The sequence below is a fragment of the Oryctolagus cuniculus genome, chromosome 16, assembly GCF_964237555.1.
Source record: "Oryctolagus cuniculus chromosome 16, mOryCun1.1, whole genome shotgun sequence".
NCBI classification, from domain to species: Eukaryota; Metazoa; Chordata; class Mammalia; order Lagomorpha; family Leporidae; genus Oryctolagus; species Oryctolagus cuniculus.
Genome location: NC_091447.1, coordinates 64,550,190 through 64,571,728, shown reverse-complemented (window position 1 = coordinate 64,571,728; position 21,539 = coordinate 64,550,190). Strand labels below are relative to the sequence as shown.

Below are 21,539 nucleotides of genomic sequence, written 5' to 3'. Positions count from 1 at the left end.
ATATTTTCTCTTTCTGTTGGTTGCCTCTTCACTTTGCTGCGTTTTTGTTTTGCAGTAGAAGCTTCTCATCTTGATATAATCCCATTTGTCATTTTTGCCTCTTTTTTTGAACAGGCAGAGTTAGACAGTGAGAGAGAGACATAGAGAAAGGTCTTCCTTCTGTTGGGTCACCGCCTACATAGTCACTACGGCTGGTGCGCTGCGCTGATCCGAAGCTAGGAGCCAGGCGCTTCCTCCAGGTCTCCTATATGGGTGCAGGGCCCAAGCACTTGGGCCATCCTCCACTGTTTTCCTGGGCCACAGCAGAGAGCTGGACTGGAAGAGGAGCAACCAGGACAGAATCTGGCACCCCAACTGGGACTAGAACATGGAGTACCAGCACCACAGGCAGAGGATTAGCCTAGTGAGCCATGGCACTGGCCAATTTTGTCTTTGATTGCTTGTGCTTGTGGGGTCTTTTCCAAGAAGTCTTTGCCTATGCCAGTGTCTTACAGAGTTTCTCCAATGTTCTTTAATAATTTGATGGTATTGAGTCATAGATCTAGGTCTTTGATCCATTGTGAGTGGATCTTGGTGAAAGGTGTCAGGTGGAGGTCTTGCTTCATACTTCTGCACATGGTGATTCAGTTTCCCTGCACCATTTGTTAAAGAGATTCGCTCCAGGGATGGATTTTAGCTCTTTTGCCAAAGATAAGTTGGTTGTAGATGTATAGATTGATTTCTGGGGTTTATGTTCTGTGCCATTGGTCTAAACATCTGTTTTTGTGTCAGTACCAGGCAGTTTTGATTACTATTGCCCTGTAGTATGTCTTCAAATCAGTTGTACTTTGATTTCTGTAGTGATTAGTGAAACAGTGTTCTTAAAAATATTGACTACCCCAAAAAGCTTTTGTTGATGTGAGCTATCTTTATTGACATCATATTAATAGCTAAAACTGAAATAATTATTGAGCAGAACAGATTTTGCAAGAACACTTGACACTGTTTATGATTACTACATGTACACAAAATTTTACATTTTTGTGCAGTACAGTGTAATATTTCAACTCATGATACAACATACAGTATTGACATCAGGATAATTAGCATTTCTGTTTCCTTTTTGTAAATGAAAACATTTATTTTTACCATAAGAAACTATGAACTAGTATTAGGGAATAGTTAATGAAAAGCAGAACTTAAAGTTATGATAGGAAGATTGTACAGTATGAGCATTATAGTATTGGAGCAAATGAACAACGTTAAATATGACTGACAGGGTAGAGGAAGCCAGTGATGTTCAGCTGGCATTTAACTCTTCAGAATATGCATGCTTTGGCAATACCTTGCTCAGTGTTTAACCATTTTTAATCTTTGGTACAGCAAGAAAAAACATGGCATTTCCTCATAGTGGTTGTGTGGGGGATGTTACCATAAAATGATAACTGTTTAAAATATATTTTAGTCTTAAAGAAAATGAAAAAAGACGAGAAGACAAGATGAAAAATACAACAAAAAATAAAGAAAAAGGGGAGCTGGCATTGTGATGTAGCAGGTAAAGCCACCACCTGTGACATCAGCATCCCCTATAGACACCGGTTCCTGTCCTGGCTGATGCACTTTTAATTCAGGTCCCTGCAAATAGCCTGAGAAAGTCAGAAGAAGATGGCCCAAGTGTTTGAGCCCCCGTCGTCCACGTGGGAGACTCAAATAAAGCTCCTGGCTCCTGGCTTCTGCCTGGCTCAGCCTTGGTGGTTGGGGAGTGGAAGTGAACCAGCAAATGGAGAATCTCTGTCTTCCTCTCTCTCTCTACCCTGACTTTAAATAAATGCATAAATCTTTAAAAAAAAAATATATATATATATTAGGGGCCAATGCTGTGGGTGCAGTGGATAAAAGCCCTGGCCTGAAGCGCTGGCATCCCATATGGGTGCTGGTTCAAGACCCGACTGCTCCTCTTCTGATCCAGCTCTCTGCTGTGGCCTGGGAAGGCAGTAGAAGATGGACCAAGTACTTGGGTCCCTGCACCCACATGGGAGACCAAGAAGAAGCTCCTGGCTCCTGACTTCGAATTGGCTCAGCTTCAGCCATTGCAGCCATCTGGGGATTGAACCAGTGGATGGAAGATCCCTCTCTCTCTTTCTGCCTCTACCTCTCTCTGTAACTCTGTCTTTCAAATAGATAAAATAAATCTTTTAAAATCTATCTATCTATCTATCTATCTATCTATCTATCTATCTATCTTAGTCTTTCAGGTTTACAGCACCATTTTAAAGTCTTTGCTTAACTGGGACATTTTCATTTTGTTATTTAACAAACTACTGTTTCAAATAGTTGCTGTCCCAAATATTTATTGGAAATTCAGAACTTGAGCAAATATGAAAGAAGAAAGTAAGTTCACAGCCGGTGCCGTGGCTCAATAGGTTAATCCTCCGCCTGCAGTGCCGGCACACTGGGTTCTAGTCCCAGTTGGTGCACCGGATTCTGTCCCAGTTGCCCATCTTCCAGGCCAGCTCTCTGCTATGGCCCAAGTCCTTGAGCCCTGCACCTGCATGGGAGACCAGGATAAGCACCTGGCTCCTGGCTTCAGATCAGCGCCATGCACCAGCCATAGCACGCCAGCCACAGCAGCCATTGGAGGGTGAAACAACAGCAAAAGGAAGACCTTTGTCTCTCTCAGACTGTCCACTTTGCCTGTCAAAAAAAATAATAAAGAAAGTAAGTTCACATGGCCAGAAAGCTGAGTATAAAATGGAAACCCCCCCATTGCAAGTTTTTAGATAACACCTTGCTGCAATTACTATTACAGTCAATACTGAATTCACCCCAAGGGAGTAATCCACATGAACTCTGAACTTTGGATAAACTCTGGAAAAACTGAAGACCATCAGATGCATGCAGGTAGGAGTCTCCTGAAAAAATTACAATTTAATTTTCCAGTGTTTGTCCTCCCAGAAAACTCCAGAAGATAACCTTTAGTGGGCACAGAGTTTAACTTTCGTACTTGGAGTTTGCACAGAACACAATGGCAATTATTCTGGATAGATTTCCATTACAGAATTGATTCTGGTTTGTCATAATAGGCTTTTGGAAGCCACCAAGTTTTATTCTGACAAACTTAATTTGCCTAGCAGTGGAATTTGAAAGGCTGCTGGCATCATTATCATTCACTTTGGAAGGAGTAAGGATGTCCGACTGCTGAGATAGCATTAATGAGACTCAGATTTGCACTGAGAGCATTTCAGAGTGCACACTCTGGTCAAAGTGTAATATTACCAGTGTCTACACAGAAAGGAAATGGATATTGTGATTCCAAAGATCACAGCTTCTTTGAGTATAATTTCAAGTTTTCCAAGGGTTAGTTTTACAAACATAGTTTGAAGGCCTAGACTTTTTTTTTTTTTTGACAGGCAGAGTGGACAGTGAGAGAGAGAGACAGAGAGAGAAAGATCTTCCTTTGCCATTGGTTCACCCTCCAATGGCCGCCGCTGCAGCCGGCGCACCGCGCTGATCCGATGGCAGGAGCCAGGATCCAGGTGCTTTTCCTGGTCTCCCATGGGGTGCAGGGCCCAAGCACCTGGGCCATCCTCCACTGCACTCCCTGGCCATAGCAGAGAGCTGGCCTGGAAGAGGGGCAACCGGGACAGAATCCGGCGCCCCGACCGGGACTAGAACCCGGTGTGCCGGCGCCGCAAGGTGGAGGATTAGCCTATTGAGCCACGGCGCCGGCTGAAGGCCTAGACTTATATAACAGAAGACAGATAAATGAAAATTATTGTACCCTTTGGAAAGCAAAAGCTTCTTTTCATTTTCATGTTTTACTGCAAATAACAATAACTGGTATCCTCAGCTTTCAAAGTAAAAACAAATGCTGAAACTCTTATTTTCAAATCTAGTTTACTATCATGATGTATCCATGAAAATTATAATTAAAGCTTTAAGTTCAAAATCAAGAAAATATTTGTAAATAGTAAGAATAAAAGATGATGAAAATAGAAATATTTAGAGGCAAGATGGTTGAATAGGAAGGGAGCACACTGATAGTCCGGGAAAAGACAGTTTAATAAAAGTGGAGATATTGCAGGTTCAAGGAAGAGTTAGGGAAGAAACAGCAGAGGAAACTCTTCCGGAACTACTGGTTCACAGCGGACCTATGTGGAGGGCACGGCCACCCATGGCTTGGGACCCCAGCCTTGGAATCTACACACCAGCCCTGGAAAGGGAGGTGAGGCAAAACCTCAGTAGCTTGAGACACTGGCAGGAAAGCAGAAGGAGGAGCCTAGAGGGAATGAGGCTTGAAGCCCCATGGGGGAAAGCTCACCAGGTTAACTCGAGGAGAGAGGGGAAAAAAAGGGACTGATATGGACACGAGTCTCACTCTCCACTCACCTTTCAAAGGCGAGCAAGACAAAGAACATGTGCCATTTTGGACATACGTAAAAGCTGTGCCACCTCAGGGCTGTGCCCACCCTCATCCAAGCAGAAAAACCTGACTCTGGGTGGGGTGGGGTGGGGTGAAATAACAGGAGGTTAGGACCTAGTGAGTGTGTGGAGCTAATGAACTGAGACTGTAAAAAAAAAAAAAAAAGGCAGGTGAGAGAACTCACAGAGTTCACGTGAGTACTCTGCAGAGACGCCACAAACTCGGTAACCTTGGCAACCCGGTGGGAGACTGCCGTGGAATTTGAGCTCACACTGAGGGCAGAACAGATCATTTGTGTGGTCCTTGGGACAGAGCAGACGAATATTATACCCACAGGAGCCAGAGATCAGAAACTTCCTGCCTTCAATTCCGCTCAGCTGTGCAGAATTACTTCCCTTCTGAATCAAAGAGAGAGATTGACTGATTGATTGATTGATTTACCATGCCTAACCTGGGTGTGTAATCTTTGGCACACCCTTAACCTTGAAGAAGCCAAAACAGAGCTCTCTGGCCACACCCATTACAAGCCTCTAAGGATCCATCAAAAGCAGACAGTCCACTTAATACAGTCATAGTATAACAAGAAAAAACACCATAGCGAGGGAAGAAGAAACCAAAGAATATCTCCACAATGCCAAGCAACAAACGCAGAAACCAAAGAAATAAGAACAAGGAAGACATTATGACACCCCCAAATGAACAAGACACCCCAATCCAAGATTATGAAGATGATGAGATAGAAGAAATGCAAGATGCATATTTCAAAAAATTTATAAGAACATTTAGAAGTTTTCAAAAACAAATTCTTGAACTACAGAAATACTTACTGGACAGGATAGAAAACCTCTCTCGTGAAAATGAAATCTTAAGGAGGAATCAAATCTGTCCTGGTCGCTCCTCTTCCTATCCAGTTCTTTGCTGTGTCCCAGGAAGACAGTGGAGGATGGCCCAAGTGCTTGGACCCTGCACCCACATGGGAGACCAGGAGAAGCACCTAGCTCCTGGCTTTGGATCAGTGCAATGCACCGGCCACAGCCGCCATTGGAGGGTGAACCAGTTGAAGGAAGACCTTTCTCTCTCTCTCTCTCTCTCTCTCACTGTCTAACTCTGCCTGTCAAAAAAAAAAAATGAAATGCAGAAACTAGTAGAACATGAAATTGTGATAGTGAAGAGAAATCAAAATGAAATGAAGAATTCAATAGATCAAATGACAAACACATTAGAGAGCCATAAAAACAGAGTCAGTGAAGCAGAAGAGAGAATATTGGACTTAGAAGACAGAGCACAGGAAAGTATACAATCAAACCAAAGAAAAGAAGAGGAAATTAGAAATCTAAAAAATATTGCTGGGAACTTACAGGGTACTATTTAAAAGCCCAACATTCGAGTTTTAGGAGTTTCTGAAGGCATGGAGAGAGAGAAAGGATTAGAAGGCCTTTTTAGTGAGATACTAGCAGAGAACTTCCTGGGTTTGGAGGACAGAGACATCCTAGTACAGGATCTCATAGAAACCCTAGTAAACATGACCAGAAGAGATCCTCACCATGACACGTTGTAATCAAACTCACCACAGTGAAACATAAAGAAAAGATTCTAAAATATGCAAGAGAGAAATGTCAGATTACTCTCAGAGGATCTCCAATTAGACTCATAGCTGACTTCTCATTCGAAACCCTACAGGCTAGGAGGGAATGGCGAGATATAGCCCAGGTACTAAGAGAGAAAAACTGCCAGCCCAGAATATGATATTCTGCAAAGCTCTCACTTGTGAATGAAGGTGAAATAAAGACCTTTCACAGCAAACAGAAATTGAAAGAATTTGTCACCACTCGTCCAGCCCTGCAAAAGATGCTTAAAGATGTGTTACATACATAAACATGGTCATCAGTATGAAAGAAGGTAAAGGAAGGAAACCTCCCAGTAAAAGATCACAGGAAGTTCAAAGCATATATTAGAAAATATTTTGGGAAAATGGCAGGGCAAAGTCATTACTTATCAGTAGTCACATTGAATGTAAATGGCCTAACTCTCCAGGTAAAAAGACACAGCCTGGCTGAATGGATTAAAAAACAAAACCCATCTATGGATTAAAAAACAAAACAAAGAAGTTATGGGACAGGTATTCTATGGAATACTATACAGCAATACTATATAGTAAAAAATAATGAAATCTGGTCATTTGCAACAAAATGGAGGAATATGGAAAATATTATGCTGAGTGAAATAAGCCAGTCCCAAAGGGACAAATATATGTTCTCCCTGATCGGTAACACCTAACTGAGCACCAAAAAGGAAACCTGGTTAAGTGAAATGGACACTATGAGAAACAGTGACTTGATCAGCCCTTGTCCTGACTGTTGATATACAACTTAATACTTTATCCCTTTTAGTATTTTTTTATTCTACTTAATACTATTGGTTGAACTCTGTAATTAACACACAATTATTCTTAGGTGTTTAAATTTAACTGAAAAATGATCTCTGTTAAATATAAGAGTGGGAATATGTGAGGAAGGAGATGTACAATTTGGGACATGCTCAAGCTGTCTTGCCCCAAATGGTAGAGTTAGAAATGTGCCAGGAGATTCCAATTCAATCCCATCAAGGTTGCATGTACCAATGCCATCTCACTAGTCCTAGTGGTCGATTTCAGTTCACAATTGATCACACTGATAGGTCTAAGAGTCAAAGGGATCACATAAACAAGACTAGTGTCTGCTAATACTAACTGACAGAATAAAAAAGGGAGAGAATGATCCAACATGGGAAGCGAGATACACAGCAGACTCATAAAATGGCAGATGTCCTAAACAGCACTCTGGCCTCAGCATCAGCCCTTAAGTCATTTGGATCTGGCTGAAGAGCCCATGAGAGTATTTTAGGCATGGAAAGCCAAGACACTCTGGAAAAAAAAAAAACAACAACAACCAACCAACCAACCAAACAAACAAACAAAAAAAACCTAACTGACACATCTCTGTGAGTGAGATCCCAGCAGAAAGAACAGGCCATCAAAGAAGGAGGTTCCTTTCTCTGAAGGGAGGAGAGAACTTCCACTTTGACTATGGTCTTGTCTAAATAAGATCAAAGTCGGCGAACTCAAAAGGCTTCCACAGCCTTGGCAACTCATGACAAGGGCCTAGGGAGATAACTGACACCATAAACAAGAGTGTCAATTTGTTAAGTCAACAACAAAGTCACTGTGCACTTACTCCTCATGTAGGATCTCTGTCCTTAATGTGTTGTCCAATGTGAATTAATGCTATACCTAGTACTCAAACAGTATTTTACACTTTATGTTCTGTGTGGGTGCAAACTGTTGGAATCTTTACTTAATATATACTAAATTGATCTCCTGTATATAAAGATAATTGAAAAATGAATCTTGATGTGAATGGAATGGGAGAGGGTGTGGGAGTTGGGAGGGTTGTGGACAAGAGGGAAGTTATGGGGGAGGAAAAGCCATTGTAATCCATAAGCTGTACTTTGGAAATTTATATTTACTAAATAAAAGTTAAAAAATAAGAAATTAGAAATATTTAGGGGCCAGCACTGTGGCGTAGTGGGTAAAGCTGCTGCCTGCAGTGCTGGCGTCCCATATGGGCACTGGTCCGAGACCTGGCTTTTCCACTTCCAATGCTGCTCTCTGTTATGGCCTGGGAAAGCAGTGGAGGATGGCCCAGGTTCTTGGGCCCCAGCACTCAAGTGGGAGACCCGGAGAGGCTCCTGGCTTCGGGTTGGCACAGCTCTGGTTTTTGCGGCAAACTGGGGAGTGAACCAGCAGATGGAAGACCTCTCTCTGTCTCTCCCTATCTCTCTCTCCTTCTCCTCTGTGTAACTCTTTCAAGTAAATATTTTTCAAAAAAGTTACAAATGACTAATAACTATACAAAACAACTTTTTTTCTGCCTTTTCCCTTGCAAATCAATCATTTATAGAAGTTCAACAAATTATCTCTTATAAATTCTAGGTTATGTATTGTTCCAGCTCTTCATTTTGTACTAGCTCTTCAATAAGTTTCAGCTTTCTTTTCTTTTCTTTTCTTTTTTATTTTTTGACAGGCAGAGTGGACAGTGAGAGAGAGAGACAGAGAGAAAGGTCTTCCTTTGCCGTTGGTTCACCCTCCAATGGCCGCCGCAGCCGGCGCGCTGTGGCCGGCGCACCGCGCCGATCCGATGGCAGGAGCCAGGATCCAGGTGCTTTTCCTGGTCTCCCATGGGGTGCAGGGCCCAAGCACCTGGGCCATCCTCCACTGTGCTCCCTGGCCACAGCAGAGAGCTGGCCTGGAAGAGGGGCAACCAGGACAGAATCCGGCACCCCAACCGGGACTAGAACCTGGTGTGCCGGCGCTGCTAGGTGGAGGATTAGCCTAGTGAGCCGCGGCGCCGGCCCTCAGCTTTCTTTTCTAAGCGTTTAAATTTGGGTCATTTTACAAGGAAGAAAGGTGATATTTATTGTCAGGAGAAATGTGAATTGACAAGCCTATATTGCATTCCATATTTTTTCTGTTAGTTTTTCTTAATAGAAAGCTTTTATTTAATAAATATAATTTCATAGGTGCAATTTTTGAATTATAGCAATTTGTCCCTCCATACCTGCCCTCCCACCCCCAAACCGTTCCACCTTCTACTCCCTCTCCCATTGCATTCTTCATTAAGATTCATTTTAAATTATCTTTATATACAGAAGATCATGTATGCTAAGTAAAGATTTTCACAGTTTGCACCCACACAGACACACAAAGTATAAAGTACTGTTTGAAGACTAGTTTTACCATTAATTCTCATAGTACAACTTATTAAGGACAGAAGTCCTTCATGGGGAGCAAGTTCACAGTAACTCCTGTTGTTGATTTAACAACTGACACTCTTATCTATGATGTCAGTGATCACCCAAGGCTCTAGTCATGAGTTGCCAAGCCTATGAAAGCCTTCTGAGTTCACAAACTCTGACATTATTTAGACCAGGCCATAATCACAGTGAAAGTTCTCTCCTTCCTTCAGAGAAAGATACCCCCTTCTTTGATGGCCCCTTCTTTCCACCGGGATCTCCCTCACAGAGATCTTTCATGTAGATCATTTTTTGTCCCAGTGTCTTGGCTTTCCATGCCTGAAATGCTCAGAGCACAGCTTTTCTGCAGCATAGTTTTCAGCCCATGCGACTCTTTCCTCCTCCTGGGGCCCAGAACCCTAGGGCCAAAACTGGTAGGAAGGCACACATTAGTTACTACTAGGCACACACATCTGAGTGTGTGCACTGTTGAGTCCACTACCTGAGACGGGTGACCCCATGTTGGTTGACCTTTGGTGGTTTTTCTTTTACTTGGCAGTGGCTTCTTTACTCCCTGAAGTCCCCTCTTCCAGAGTATTTACAAACTAGGATGGGTGCAGCAACTTTGCCACCAAAGAAGAGGCCAGAGAGTGGGAGCACTGCTGAGATGCAGGTTGGCACAGGGAGGGGTTCCTGAGGAGGGCCCAGGGCTGGCGGGGCCCAGGCAGGTCCATGGCCACCTCAGGCCAGGTTGGTCATGAGGGAACCTGGTGGCTTGATGGCCAGGAGCAGGTGGATGGCTGTGCTTTCTGACTCAGCCTGCAGCCTCTGATGGTTGTGCCTCTGTCTGTGCACCTCCTCCTCCAGGGCAGCCCTGTCAGCCTTCTTCTGTAGGTTCTGCAGCTTCCTGAGCATGGACTCCAGGTGCAGCATCTTCTCTCACAGCCTCCCAGGCTCTCGCTCAGCGTCGGGCTTTGGGGTTCCCTTGAGGTCTCTGCTCTCTGGGATGGGCTGTCCCTCCTGAGACTGACTCCACAATGGAGTACCAAGTAGAGGTGATCTCTGAGACAGACTGCCACTTATCCCCCACGGTCTTGCTGCCTGTCTCCTACATGACCTTGCTGATGGAGCTCCTCAGACAAGGTTTGTGGCATGAAGTAGGACCTCAGCTTGGGGGCTGGGTCACCCTTGTCCTGGCCACCACAGCAGAGCTGTCAGGTGCCAGCAAGGAGACATCCCCCATCCAGGATGAGCCAGGCAGCTCCGGTGGCCAGGAGGACAAAGGTATACACACTTCATGCAGTTCATAGACACAAATTTAGAAACAGTGATTCTTCCCACCTATACTCCCATCCTTCTTCCTCCTCCCTCTCCTGTTCCCATTCTTATTGTGTGTTTTTTTAACTTTTATTTAATAAATATAAATTTCCAAAGTACAGCTTTTGGATTACAATGGCTTCCCCCCCATCCGCAATTTCCCTCCCATCCGCAACCCTCCCACCTCCCGCTCCCTCTCCCATTCCATTCTCTTATTGTGTTTTTGATAATAATCATTCCAAGTGGAATAACATGATCTCTCATTGTGGTTTTCTAAAAAAAATTATTTGAGATCCTTAAGATGGTGGAATAAGGAAAGGACATACTGCTTTAGGCTAGGAGAAAACAGTAGCAAAAAAGTGGAGGAGGGGCATTCACAGGAGAAGAGTTGGAGAGAAATCTGCAAGGGAAATTCTACAGAAGGAAGAGGGATGTCGTGGATCCACGTGGAAGGTGCGGATGCACCCAACATATGACCCCTGCAGCTAAGAGCCAGAGGAAGCGACAGCTTTGGAGAGCAAGGTGAGAGCAGACTGCGGGAATCTGTGCCACAGGTGATACAGCTGGAGAGAGAGCCTGGTGTGACTGTGGCTTGGATCTTGAATTGGGACATTGTACCCCCCTAACACAGCAAAAATGGGCACATTTCTCTCTCCCCATCCCCCGACAATGGCACCTGACAACCAGCTGGGGGAGGGCACCATCTTGACAGAAGTAGTGGCCATGGCAGCTTGGGTGCACTCACTGGGTAATGGATGGGGAAAAGCCACTATTCTGAAATCAGTAGTGGCTGTGGTGGCTCTTGTGTGTGCCAAGCAACACACAGGGAGAAGTCACCATTTTCAAATGAGTAATGGCTGTGTTGTCTCTTGTGCATATGTGTGATCCAGGGATTTTACCAGAGGGAAAAATCCACATTTCCCATTGACTTTCAGTCTAGCTGGGAGGACTGACAGGGGTTGGGTACTCATGTGGGACTGTGAGGTGTCCCCAGACTCTCAACCTACCAGAGGCTCAGGGCTCAAAGTGCCAAGGTGCAGCACCCACAGGCAGCTGGTCTGGGAACATCTCTTCCACTCCGTGGACAGGACAGGTGAGCAGGGTGGAGCAGATCCTCTGTACCATGACCATGGGAGCCTTGTGTGCAGAGACTGTGGGAATCCTGAGAATACACATTAGGGCACAGACTGTAACTGGGCCTCTGAGCAATCACTGAGTGTGGTGCCAAGGGCTCAGAGCTCCCTGACTGCTGGGGTGGGTCATGGTAGTGGGGTCCATGTTCACATGAGGGCTGCACAGATCCTTTATGTGGTTAGCGTGGCAGTGCAGGCGAGTGCTGCACCCACTGTGGGCTAACCCAGGGCATTGACCACCTTGGAGGAGAGGACGTGAGGGTTTGATTATGCCAACAGGGGTGATCATACCCTCCTTCCTGCTGAAAAGAGGAGATCTACTGCATTCCACTGAACCCTGCCACACTTTGTGCAGTTCTGAGACCCCACCCAAAATATGCCACTAGGTATTTACTGAAGGACCAGACACTCAACTAAGCCACAGAGGCATAGTTCAAAGACAAAATCTGTCAGAGAAAACTGAGTACTTTCTCAGATGCCTCAAAATAAATGGAGGAACTCAAGGAACAAGAAGAAAGATCACATGACTGGCTGGTGCTGTGGCTCACTAGGCTAATCCTCCGCCTGCAGTGCCAGCACTCTGGGTTCTAGTCCCGGTTGGGGTGGCGGTTCTGTCCCAGTTGCTCCTCTTCCAGTCCAGCTCTCTGCTGTGGCCCGGGAAGGCAGTGGAGGATGGCCCAAGTGCTTGGTCCCTGCACCCACATGGGAGATCAGGAGGAAGCACCTGGCTCCTGGCTTTCAATCGGCGCAGTGCACTGGCCGTAGCAGCCATTTGGAGGGTGAACCAATGGAAGGAAGACCTTTCTCTCTGTCTCTCTCTCACTGTCTAACTCTGCCTGTCAAAAAAAAAAAAAAAGACTCCCCCAAAGGAACACAACAGTACTTCAATGTTAGAATGTGAAGACGGGCCGGCGCCGCGGCTCACTAGGCTAATCCTCCGCCTTGCGGCGCCGGCACACCGGGTTCTAGTCCCGGTCGGGGCGCCGGATTCTGTCCCGGTTGCCCCTCTTCCAGGCCAGCCCTCTGCTGTGGCCAGGGAGGGCAGTGGAGGATGGCCCAGGTGCTTGGGCCCTGCACCCCATGGGAGACCAGGAAAAGCACCTGGCTCCTGGCTCCTGCCATCGGATCAGCGCGGTGCGCCGGCTGCAGCGCGCTGGCCGCGGCGGCCATTGGAGGGTGAACCAACGGCAAAGGAAGACCTTTCTCTCTGTCTCTCTCTCTCACTGTCCACTCTGCCTGTCAAAAAAAAAAAAAAAAAAAAAAAAAAAAGAATGTGAAGACGAAGAGACTCATTAGATTCCGGACAATGAATTCAAAAGGTTAATCATAGAATTACTCAGAAGCAATGAGAAGCAAATTTACAAGTTAAAGAAACCCATACATGACATGGAAGAAAAATTCTTCTGTGAGATTGAGATTTTGAAGAGAGATTGAACTGAAATATTAGAAATGAAGAATTCCATATGTCAAATAAAAAATACAGTTTATTGCCATAGCAACAGACTATCCAAGCTAGAAGACAAATCATTGGAAATTTCTCAGACCAACAAAAGAGAAGAAATTAGAAAAACAAAAACAGTGTGGGAAATTTATGGGATATTATCAAATGACCCAACATACAGATCTTAGAAGATCTGGAAGGTGTGGAAAGAGAGATTGGATTAGAAGGCTTATTCAGTAAAATAATTACAGAAAATTCCCCCAATTTGGAGAAAGAAAGGTATCTCTAAGTATATGAAGCACATACAACTCCTAACAGATATGGCCAGAAAAGATTTTCACCACGACACACTGTAGTAAAACTTTCAAGAATAAAACATAAAGAAAAGATCCTAAAATGTGCAAGACAGAAAGCCCAGATTACTTTCAGAGGATCTCCAATTAGACTCACAGCTAACTTCTCATCAGAAACCCTACAGGCTAGGAGAGAATAGAGACATAATCCATGTCTAAAAAAATAAAAACTTGTCAACCCAGAATACTGTACCCTGCAAAGCTTCCATTTATGAATGAAGATAAAAGAAGGAGGTACTTTTCTCTGAAGGGAGGAGAGAACTTCCAACTTGATTATGGCCTGGTCTAAAGTATGTGGACTCAAGAGGCTTCCATAGCCTTGACAGCTCATGACAAGAGCCTCAGGTGATCACTGATATCATAAATAAGAGTGTCAGTTGTTAAATCAACAACAGGAGTTACTGTGCACTTGCTCCCCATGAAGGACTTCTGTCCTTAATAAGTTGTACTATGAGAATTAATGGTAAAACTAGTCTTCAAACAGTACTTTATACTTTGTGTGTCTGTGTGGATGCAAACTGTTGAAATCTTTATTTAGTATAGAGTTTTTCTTCTGTATATAAAAATAATTTAAAATGAATCTTAATGAAGCATGGGAAGGGAGAGGGAGTAGGAGGTGGGATGGTTTTGGGGGTAGGAGGGTGGGTATGGGGAGAAGAACCGCTATAATCCAAAGTTGTACTTATGAAATTTATATTTATTAAGTTGTGCTCTGAAGTAGAATGTGTGAGATACTAGTCAGAAGCATCACAGGGGCCATGCTGCATACCAGTGCTCTTGGTCATTTTGTGATCCCCCCCCCCCCCGGTAATCACACCAAGTATGTATCTCCTCATAGTATGATGATGAAGAGCTGGCTACAGAGCTTAGAACTCACTAGAGTCTGTGCAGACAAGTGCTTGTGAATTCCAGAACTGGCCCTCCCAGGTCAGCATGAGCAGAGTATTGAATTTTTTTCTAACAGAATGTAAAGGGGTGTGAGTAACTAGGGGAGCAATTAGCATGGGCTCTAGGCTGAGTGGACTTCATCCTGGTTATGAAGCCCTGGAATCTCTGTGACACAATCACATCACCTCTTTCAGATCCCAGCCAGATAACATTCTGTAGACACTTAGTTGTGTGAAAACCTCATGTCACCATACCCTCAACCAGCTTCAGCCCCTGAAGATCTGCTCCTGACTTGCCATTGGCCACACCCTCCACAGGTTTTTTGAATCCTTGTTTTTGAACTCCTTAAAATCTGCATTCTGCCCACGCTGAGTGAGATGGAAGTGTGAGACCCCCCCCCCCATGCTGCCATCATCCCCATCTTTCTCTTATTTTCTAACCTTGTCCTCCTGATTCTGATAAGGAGATAAGGATTGGATTGGATTTTTGGGAGCATTGAGAAGGATTGGATTTTGGGAGCACTCCTATGCATCTCATTTTTTGGCCCAAATTCTCATCCCACTGCTTATCACCAACAACCGGCCCAGGAGAATTCCCTCTCTGGCCTCTCCCATCCTCCACACTAATGAAAGGGACATAGCAACTCTGGTTACCTCATATTCATGCAGAGATATAAGTGATGTGAAAAGGCTTTAGAAAATGAGTTAGCTGAACTGGGGAACTGTATCTTCCCACATCTCCTGATTTCTACATCACACCTCAGTTCTAGGTGCCAACATTCTAATGGTATCCATGGCCTTTGGTCGCTCTGCCTACTGATAGGCCAAGTACATATTATCCCAAGAAGAAGGAGTATCATATAGAGCCATTTCTTCTCTGTCCTATTTGCCTTGATTACTCTTGAACCTCTCCCATGGAACCATTTCCCTGGTGGGAGGGGCTACTCCCTGCCCAGGTGGGTGGGCATGTTTATGTCATAAGGGACACTGTGGCATGGGCTGGCCTGTAAAAGCAGCTGTAGTCCTGGACCCTTACCAGTCACTGGTTCTGACTGCTAGGAGCCTCTCCTATCAACGTGACAGATAAGCCCCAAATAATTTTTGCCTCCCAACGCTATCTTCCCCCTTATTCCTTATCTTCCCTCTGGCCTGACACTCCTCATCTTGTAGCCTGGCCCCACATCTCTGGTCCTCCACCCCAGCCTGACCCCGCTAGCTCTGTATTTGAGCCTTACCATCCTGCTTTTCCATACTGCTTTTCCACACTGGCCTCATCCTCCTCCGGGCCCTCCACTCCAGCCCAACTATCCAAGTCAGCCATACCATTGTTACTTCTGTTCTTGTCCCTTCACACCAGGCAAAAACCCCAGATCCTGCATCTTGGACTCACCCTCCTCCAGTGCCCTCCCCACATCTGACTCTCCTTTTCTTCTCCCAGACCCTCCTCCCTGTCCAGTATTTGAGCCTTTTCCTCCTCCTGCTCCTCCATACTGGCCCCACCCTCGCTCTGAAAAGGGACCCACCCTCCCAAAAGTCTCATCCTACTACTAATTCCTCACTCAAACCTCATCCCCCTTCTCATGCTAAACACCAACCTAGCCATTCTCTGTCTCTAAACATAAGCCCCACCCACCCCCTGCTCCCAAGCACAGACCTAGGCTTCCTGCATCTACACAAGTCCCAACCTCCTCCAGATGTTCCTCTCTGCCTTCTTTTCTCTTGTGGCCATGATCTCCGCAAATGCCTTCTAGCACTTCTTGCACAAAAGCTTCACCCTTCTCCTAGCCTTTTACACAGACACCATCTTCCTGTCATGCTCTTCACAGCTTCGCCTTCCCTCCAGTCTTTCTCCACAGCTCCACCCTCCTTCTGTCCCCTCACATTGGTGCCAGCCTCCTATTACACCTGTACACCAACCTCACCCTCCTCCTGGTCCCCCACCCCACTCTCAGTGTCCTGCTGCTTCTCTGTACCATCCTCGCCTGCCTTCTGATCCTGTCCCCAAGCCTTGCCCTCCTCCTGCTCCTCTCTCCCAGCCTCAGCCTCACCCTCCTTCTCCTTCTGACCCTCTGCCTTACCCTTCTTTTCCTTCTCCCTGCCCGTTCACTGTCCTTTTCCTCTACTCCAGCCTCACCCTCTGGCTGGTCTTCCCTCTCCACTTCAGCCTCCCTCTGAACCTCTGCTCCAGCCTCATCCTCCTCCCAAGTCTCACCCTCCTTTTCTTTCTCTGTATCAGCCATCTCCACTTCCTGTTCAACTCCAGCCTCAAGTTCCTGCTGTCCCCACCCCCCCCAGCCTGTCCTTCCTTCTGGTCTGTCATTCCAGCCTCACCCTCCTCCTTATCCTCCATCTCAGCCTCGTGCTGCTCCTCCTTCTCACCCTCCTGGCCATCCTCGCCTTTGCTCTGTACCTTGATGCTTGCCTCACCCTCCTTCTGCTCATCCGTCCCAGCCTGACCTTCCTTCTGACCCTTGCTTCCCTCCCCACCCTCCTTCTGGTCCTTCTCCCTAGCCTCACCCTCCTCTTCCTCTACCCTCCCTCTTCCTCCACCTCCTTCCTCTTGTTCCTCCATAGCAACTTCAACCTTCTGTGCCTACATCCTGTCTGCCCATTTGTCTCCTACACCAGCCTGACCTTCCACAGTGTCCTTACCTTTGTATGACCTCTCACCTCAGTCTTGCCCTGCCTCAGGCTCATCAAATTCTAATCCTCTCATCTACCCTCCTCCCAGCTCTCCTCACTTTGTCACCTTTTTCCTTCCATGACAAATGACACTACTTCCCAGTACCTGACCTTATTCACTCCATGCCCAGCTCTTCAAGACCCTGTTCCTATCATACCTAACCTGCCCATTGCCCTGTGTTATCCTACCTGTTTCTATTTGGCCTCTATGTTATCCCCAACTCCCCCTAAAAACTCTACTTACTAGTCCTCTATACCCCAACACACACCCCCACCCACTTGTGATCCAGTCACCCCATCTGTACCTACTGGTTCAAAATATAATCCCTGAAGGAAGTTTCTTTCCCACTGTGACGGATCTGGTGAAGCTCACAGTTGTGAAAACTGGACTCCCAGAAACTTGGTGGTGGGTATAGGGGATGTGGCACAATGGCACATCACCCCTCAGCCTGAAATACTACTTGGTTCATTGCAGGATCCTTTACCATGAGCAAATCCTGGTTATGTGACTGAAGTATTTTGCCTTCATCCCCACTTGGTTCCTCTTAATAGACTGGAGTACCTTTAACAATTTCCTTTTCTCTGAACAGGCAGGTAGATCCTCTCCCGCCTGATCAATGTGCTTGCATCAGCCTTTAACTTACAATGTGGTTGGAGCAGACCAAACTGCGGGACCATAGTGGAGTGATGAATGAGGGGGATTCATCCCCTCTGTTCTCCAGGAGGGTAAGTTCTGTTGATCTGCAGAGTTAAAGTGAGTGGAAGAAATGGGGAGCCCAGAGGACTCACCTACAGGGCATGAGGATTCCACTGTAGGCAGGTGAGGACCTGTGTGATTTTTGTTTGTTGTTGGTTTGGTGGGGGTAGGGTTGGAGTTGGGGGGTGGGGGTGGTAATAGTTTTAGTTAACTTGACCTGGTTGTGTTCAAACTATGTTGTTCCTTTTAATCCTCAAATATTTTAAAACAAAGTACAGGGTCCATAGACTATTTTCCAATAATCTTGAATGTTTAATAAGCATGGCCCAGTGTGTGGCATTGCCCACAGGAATCTAACTTTTATAGTAACTTCCAAATCCTTGGCATTTCAGAAAATCCCTGTAGCATGCGTGTAATGGAGAGAAGGTGTCACTGATTGGCTGGTGAACAATGACATCGTATCTCCAGGGGCTGACTCCATTTCCATGGATGACAGCCTTCCAAACATGGGACTCAAATGTGTGCAGAGAGGTGAGAACAAGTCTGGACAATCCTGATGCCTCTGACCTCTAAGCTGTAGCTCTTCTGTTCCCTTATGCGGGGAAATGCAGTCTTTTTTGAGGGATTAAAAACTGCCGTCCCTTGGACCAGTCATAGCTGCAAGGATAGGCAGGTCTGTTTCCATTGTGGTTGAGTGTGGGGCATGAGCGAGGCTATGGCGTGGCCAGGCCAGGCCTGGGGGGCTCCGCACGCGCAGCTGCCCCCGGGCGCCCCAGCCTGAGCTGCGCAGAGCGGAGCCGCGGGGAACCGAGCCCGTGAACTAACCCAAGCCAGGGCCTGGAGCCAGCCGGGCAGAGAGGGGCCTGGCATGTGAGCACGTGGCCCCGGCCACCGCCATGGCAGACAGCGGCCCCGCGGGGGGCATGGCGGTAGCGGCTCTGGCCCCCAGACCAGCGGTGCGGATGACGGGGGCCCTGGGCGGCACTAAGGAGGGGTCAGCATGAAGCGTGCCTGGCTCCAGGAGGCGCAGGGCCAGCTGCAGAGCCTGCAGGAGGACTTCAACTACAGCCTGCAGGCGCTGGAGGAGTGGGACTGTGAGCTGCAGTGTGTGCACAGCTGCCGCCATGATGCCGCTGTGCCCAGGGCTGGCCATGAACAAACTGCTGTCGCGCAAGGAGGGGGAGTGGATCCTGGAGCAGCTTGCACGGCCGCCACAGCCCCCCAGCAAGAGGACCATTGGGGACCAGATGGAGAGGGACCAGGCTGCTGCTGCTGATGCAGGCGACCTCCTCTCCAGCGGGCCCTGCGAGAGGGACAAAGAAGATGGCGCCCAGAGAAGTAAGATGGACGGAACTCAAAGTTGTTTGTCACTAAAGCTGATTGGCTGTACAACATTAGGGGAAGTGATGACAACTGATGACGAGTATATAGACATATGGCTAGGCCTATAAAAATCGCCCCATAAAATGATCTTTTAAGTGATTGGTTGGTCCTTATGCCCTGCCCCAATGACTCTGCAGTATTGTGCTTTAAAAGGTTCTGTTACGCGCGAAATAAACGAGTCCCCTTGACTTGGCTCCCCACTGCATCTGATTGTCTCCAGGTTTGTGAGGCTGGAAAAAGGCCGAGTGGTGCACTTACCTTTCCTCGGACCCAGTCCATGCATGTTCGGTTGGAATAAGACCCTGCAGTTGAGTCAGCAAGTTGCTGGAGATAGAAAGAGAGGAAGATAGAAAAAGACATCTGCCATCTAATGGGTCACTTCCCAGATGGCCACAATGGCCAGGCTGGGCCAGGCCAAATGCAGGAGCCAGGATTTTCATCCAGGTCCCCCACATGGGATACCATAGACCAAACACTTGTGCCAATCTCTGCTTGTTTTCCCAGTTCTTTAGCAGTTGTGCACAGTATATAAACCAGCACCCATATGGGATGCTGGTCGCCACACAACACTGAACGCCATACATTCAATTCACTTCATACTCACCGGGTTAATCCTGCACTAAATTAAGAATTCAACAAGGAAATATACAAAGATCACTGTTGTGAAATAGTAGACAAGGGCTATAAAAATATCAAATATAAAGATGTCAGTTTCACTCATATACATTAAATTGGGGGGTACAGATGACCCTTTCATGTGCTGATTTCATTTCCTGTGGGTAAATTCCCATGAGTGCAATGGCTGGGTCATATGATAGATCTATTTTCAGATTTTTGAAGAATCTCCATACTGTCTTCCACAATGGCTGTACTAGTATACATTCCCACCAACAGTGGACTAGGTACCTTTTCTCCCGCATCTTCACAAGCACTTTTCTTTCTTTTTCTTTTTGGATAATGGCCGTTCTAACGTAGGTGACATGAAGTTCATTGTGGTTTTTATTTGTGTTTCCATGATGGTTAGGGACCCTGAGCATTTGTCCATGTGTCTGTTGGCCATTTGTGTTTCATCCTTTGAAGAATGCCTGTTCATCTCTGTTGCCCATTTATTCACTGGGTTGTTTGTTTTGTTGTGGTCCAGTTTCTTGAGCTCCTTATGTGTTTTAGGTCTTAAATGTTTATCAGGAGAATAGTTTGCAAATATTTTCTACTATTCAGTCTGATTCCTTTTCTCTTTGTCGAGTGTTTTCTTTGCTGTTCATAAACTTCTTAGCTTGAGCTAAGAAGCTTAGAGCTTCTTCTGGGTCTCACACAGGGGTGCAGGGCACCAAGGACTTGGGTGATCTGCTGCTGCTTTCCCAGGTGCGTTAGAAGGGAGCTGGATCAGAAGCAAAGCAGCTGGGTCTCCAAGCTGTGTGCATATGGGATACTAGCATCACAGGCAGAGGCTTAACCTGCTATACTACAATGCTGGCCTCATCTGTTGGCCCTTTGTAATTTGTCCTTTGAAAGCTGCCTATTTACATCCTTTGCCCATTTCTTCACTAGATTGCTTGTTTTGTGTATACTGAGTTTCATGGGCTCCTTATTATTCCTATGTACTAATCCTTTATACGCTGACTAATTTGCAGATATTTTCTCCCATTCTGTCAGTTGCTTCTTCACTTTGCTGTTTCCTTTGCTGCTCAAAAGCTCCTTAGTTTGATGTAATCCCATTTGCCTATTTTTCTTTTATTATCTGTGCTTCTGGCTTCATAATGACACAGAACATGGCTTTTACTGTTGTGACAGATTGAAAAAAATCTACATTGTACGTGTGTGTGTGTGTGTGTATATGTGTGGGTGAGTGATGGGTATGGGTGTGTGTTGCATGCATGCATGTTGACAATAGGTAAACAGGTTTTGGAGGGTTTCCAAGATGGAGAAATTTCTGAATCTTTTTCAAATCTTTTATAGGAAATGAATGATGCAGGTGAATGTTACCAGTGAAGCACCTATCACCTGTACGGTATGAAGGAAAAGCATTCTGAGGTGATAGAAAGGTATTACACCGTGCAACTCAGAGATTGGCAAACTGCAGGATGTATGTAAGATCAAGCATTCAGACAGACCTCAGAAGTAAGATATCGGTGGTCAAGGTTGTATAAAGGAAAGTGTGAGTGGTGGGGTAGGGTTACAATGAGTTTTGGAAATTTCATGTGATCTCATGTAAGCAAACACTGGGAAGACATTCTCTGAAACAGGTGAGTAAGATCCAGGCCATGGCTGCAGTACACAAAGAATTAGGAGGTTTTTCCATACAGTGAATGTGTTCAACAGTATTCCTCCTGATGTAAGGGCATCCTGAAATATGCTTGTCCTGTATAGCTGAGTGAGTGAGAGGATGAATTAAGGACATAGTGAGGAAGGACACAAACGTTTGAAAGCTGGGGCCGGTCACTTCCTTTCAGGCATTTGTACTGATGCTTGTGTTA

At 46.0% G+C, this 21,539-nt stretch overlaps 1 protein-coding gene across 3 annotated transcripts in view; it reads left to right on the top strand.

The window, feature by feature from the left end:
- LOC100351455 (zinc finger protein 124) overlaps positions 1-20,974 on the top strand; it is a 71,406-nt gene extending 50,432 nt beyond the window's left edge. For 2 of the 3 annotated variants that reach the window (XR_011382877.1, XR_011382878.1), the window contains exons 4-5: positions 17,576-17,805; positions 18,075-20,974. The gene's annotated coding sequence lies outside the window, so the exon portion shown is untranslated. Of the gene's footprint in view, positions 1-14,787; positions 17,392-17,575; positions 17,806-18,074 lie in introns of those variants that run through there. The other variant, XR_007915560.2, reaches the window with a different exon arrangement.
- Positions 20,975-21,539: the final 565 nt, after the last annotated feature.